The 4115-nt window shown below is 42.1% G+C and overlaps 1 non-coding gene across 1 annotated transcript; it reads right to left on the bottom strand.

The window, feature by feature from the left end:
- Positions 1-1111: 1111 nt before the first annotated feature.
- On the bottom strand, positions 1112-1249 carry LOC119931910. The gene has a single exon (XR_005452212.1). It is a non-coding gene; the product is annotated as a small nucleolar RNA SNORA7 (small nucleolar RNA).
- Positions 1250-4115: the final 2866 nt, after the last annotated feature.

The following is a 4115-nucleotide window of genomic DNA, read 5'->3' as shown; positions in this document are numbered from 1 at the left end:
CAGAGAAATGATTTAATTTGCCCAAGGTCACAGGGCAGACAAATGGCAGAGCCACATTTGGAGTGCAGGTCCTTCTAACTGCCAGACCTGTGTTCTAATCACTTAGCCACATTGTTTCTTAGTACAGAATTCTATGCACGATAAGCACTCAACAAATACGTTTGTTTGAATGGCATGTGTTGGTGCCTTGAGAAATTTTTGCATATGAACATCTGATTCTGTGTGTGGTTTGCATCTGGGATTCTGAGTATCTGGTGACTCCTTTTTGAGGTAACTAACTGAGGTTGACTCGGGCTATACCACATTGTTAAAGAGAAGCGTAGTATTTGGAAAATGCCTCTGAACATAGAAGAAGCATGGTGTATTGGATAGGGCATGGTCATAGGAGTCAGAAGGTCATGGGTTCTAATTCTGTGTCCACCACATGTCTGCAGTGTGACCTTGGGCAAGTCCCGTCACTTCTCTGTGCCTTGGTTACCTCATCTGTAAAATGGAGATTGAGACTGGGAGCCCCATGTGGAATAGGGACTTTGCCCAATCCAATTTGCTTATATCCACTCCAGTGCCTGGCACATAAATAAGTGCTTAACAAATACCACAATTATTATTATAATTGTTAGGTTTATATGCTGGCTGCACAGCAGCAGGAGCAGCATAGGCCAGTGGCATAACTTAGGTCACAGCAAATTTAATTTATGTGGCACCTAAAATGTCCCTAAGTGAATTCAATTCTCCTTGTTGTGGTCAGTTTCTGGCAGTGCACATAATTCCCTTTCGTCAGAGAGGAAACAAAAAAAAAATCAATATTCTCTTCCTAATGCCTGGAAATTCATTTTGGTTCTAGTAAAAACACAGGAAATTAAAAAAAAATGATACAGGTATTCTTGTCTTCTCTTATGTTGTCAAGTTGTCCAATCCATTGCGATGCTGTGGACACATCTCTCCCAGAACGCCCCAATCTCCATCTGCAATCATTCTGGTAGTGTAAACATAGGGTTTTCTTGGTAAAAATACAGAAGTGGTTTACCACTGCCTCCTTCTACACAGTAAACTTGAGTCTCTGCCCTTGACTCTCTTCCATGCTGCTGCTGCCCAGCACAGGTAAGTTTTGACTTGTAGCATGTTGCCTTCCACTCACTAACCACTGCCCAAGTTAGGAATGGAATGGACATGCTTCTGCTTAACTCTCCCTCCCGTTGTCTAGACTGGTAGAATACTGGAAATTCTCCAAGTGTGACTCTGAGAGGGTCTAGGTACTTTAGAAGAGTATTAACATTTATCTCATAGGCTGCTCTGGACCAAACTCTGGAGAATCAGAAGCTATAGTTCCTGACCATGACTTTGAACGGGGAATAAATCCACCTTCGGACCCTTCTGTTGGAGCTCAACATTTATTAACTCTCGCAAGAGTCCTTGGGGAATCGATGGTAGCAGTACTAAGCACTTGTTGGGTACAGAGCGCTGCACTAAACACTGGGGGAGAATATGCAGGTAGGAATTAAGCATGCAGACACCTAATTTGTCTGTGTGACTTTGGGCAAATCACTTCCCTTCTCTGTGCCTCAGTTACCTCATCTGTAAAATGGGGATTGACTGTGAGCCCCACGTGGGACAACCTGATTACCTTGTATCTACCCCATTGCTTAGAACAGTGCTTTGCATATAGTAAGCACTTAACAAATGCCATTATTATTATTACAAGGCAATCAGGTTGTGCCATGTGGGGCTCACAGTCTTAATCCCCATTTTACAGATGAGGTAACTGAGGCCCAGAGAAGAAAAGTGACAGCACTTAGTACAGTGCTCTGCACACAGTAAGCACTCAATAAATACAATTGAATGAATGAATGACTTGCCCAAAGTCACATAGCTGAGATATGGGATAGTGGGTATTAGAACCCACTACCTCCGACTCCCAAGCTCATGCTCTTTCCACTAAACCACTGTGAGCCCCACATGGGACAGGGACTGTGTCCAACCTGATTTGTTTGCATCCACTCCAATGCTTAGTTCAGTGCCTGGAACATACTAGGCACTTTAAAAATACCATTATTATCTGTTGTTTGAGGCCTTTTTCACTTGATTGTGAATGTTCTTGTCTTTATAATATAACTCTATTAATTAGTCAGATTTTTCCTGTGTGTAGAAACTGGCTTAAAGAACACTAGTTATTTTGGAAGGAGCGTTTGGTATTTTTTTTTAATGCCACAAGGATGTTGTTTACCACTAGTACCAGCCATGTAGACAAGCAAACACTGATTTCTGCTTTATAACCCACATACACAATGCTAAGCTTCATGACGAAGCTTCAGCTCCATGCTCTGAAGTGCAGAGGGGGGCACTTTTAAAAGAAAGGTCTCATAGTCTACCTTTATTGGAGATTTGAACTACTATCTGGAATTAGCTGAGACAGGGCACAAAGCTTATGAGACAACCTTCCAAGAACTCACATGTTTCTTAGTAGCATACATGATTCCAGCTTCCTTTGTAGCCAAACCAAGGAGGAATGGCAACCAGTTTATTGTAGCATTCTGAAAGCCATTCATCTGGGTCTTTGTAGAATGGGATTTGGGGTCAAAGGATTGGATTTTCTGGAGAGTTTTCTGCTAAACCTGGGAATGCTGCTTTGTGGGGCTGGAGGCTGGTACCCTGCTCTGCTTCTACCCACCTGACAGCTCTGGGGCTGCCAATTTACAGTTCAAAAATCAATTTTTTTTTACCTATTAGTGGTTTACCTCCGGACCATAAGCTCATTGTGGGTAGGAAATGTGTGTTATTGTACTCTGCAAAACACTTAGTACAGTGCTCTGCACACAGTAAGTGCTCAATAATTATGACTGAGGGATTCACTATTGTCTATGTGCCTGTTTGGGGCCACTGGTTTCCCTCATTTGATTGTAAGCACCTTGAAGGCAATGACCACATTTTAAGTATGCTATATGACACTTTGCTCCTCCAATGCCAAGCTATTAACTGTACCTTGATTTTGTTTACTTCTCTGCCAACGCCTTGCCCACATCCTCGTTCTGGCCTGAAATTCTCTCTCCCTTCACATAGGACAGACCATCACTCTCCCCACCTTCAAAGCCTTATTAAACTCACTTCTCTTCAAAGAGGCCTTCCCAAACTAAGTCCTCATTTCCCCTACTCTTTCTCCTGTCTGCACTGCCTATTTACTTAGATCTGTACCCTAAGCATTTAATAATTCACCCCATCCTCAGCCCCACAGAACTTATGTGCATATCCGTCATTTATTTTAATATCTGTCTCCCCAACTAGACTCTAAGCTTCGAAGGGCAAGGTCTGTCTCCACAAACTCCTGTGTTGTACTCTCCCAAGTGCTTAGTACAGTGCTCTGCACACAGTGAGTGCTCAATAAATAACATTGGCTATAGATGCTCAGTAAACAGTGATGGTGATGACTACGGTAGTGAAAACGATGATATTAAGAAGCAGTGTGGCTCAGTGGAAAGAGCACGGGCTTTGGAGTCAGATCATGGGTTCAAATCTTGACTCTGCTAATTGTCAGGTGTGTGACTGGGCAAGTCACTTAACTTCTCTGGGCCTCAGTTACCTCATCTGCAAAAAGGGGAATAAGACTGTGAGCCCCCTGTGGGACAACCTGATCACCTTGTAACCTCTCCAGCACTTAGAACAGTGCTTTGCACATAGTAAGCGCTTAATAAATGCCATTATTATTATTATTATTATTATTATTATTATTATTAATGACAGAGCTCCATGTGGAACCTGATTATCTTATATCAACCCCAACACTTAGTATGGTGCTCGGCATATAGTGAATACTTAACAATTACTATTATTATTATTATGTATCTCATTACCCTAGAATATTTGGGAATTGGGTTTTGTTACTGAGAAAACCCAGGATGGAATCAGGGATGAAGAATAAAAGATTGTTGTTGACGCATGAAAAATTTGTTCACCCTGCCCATTCAATTAATCAATATGAGAGTTGAGTGCTTGCTGTGTGCCGAACACTGTACTAAGCGCTTGGAAATGTATTAGACACAATCTGTGCCCGCAAGGAGCTTACACGCTAATGGGGAAGATAGTAAAATTAATTCTAGTCAGGGGAAATAACCTTATGTAAA

This window comes from Tachyglossus aculeatus, chromosome 8 (assembly GCF_015852505.1).
Source record: "Tachyglossus aculeatus isolate mTacAcu1 chromosome 8, mTacAcu1.pri, whole genome shotgun sequence".
Taxonomy (NCBI): Eukaryota; Metazoa; Chordata; class Mammalia; order Monotremata; family Tachyglossidae; genus Tachyglossus; species Tachyglossus aculeatus.
Note: the sequence above shows the minus strand (reverse complement) of the source record. Positions and strands in the feature narration are given on the sequence as shown.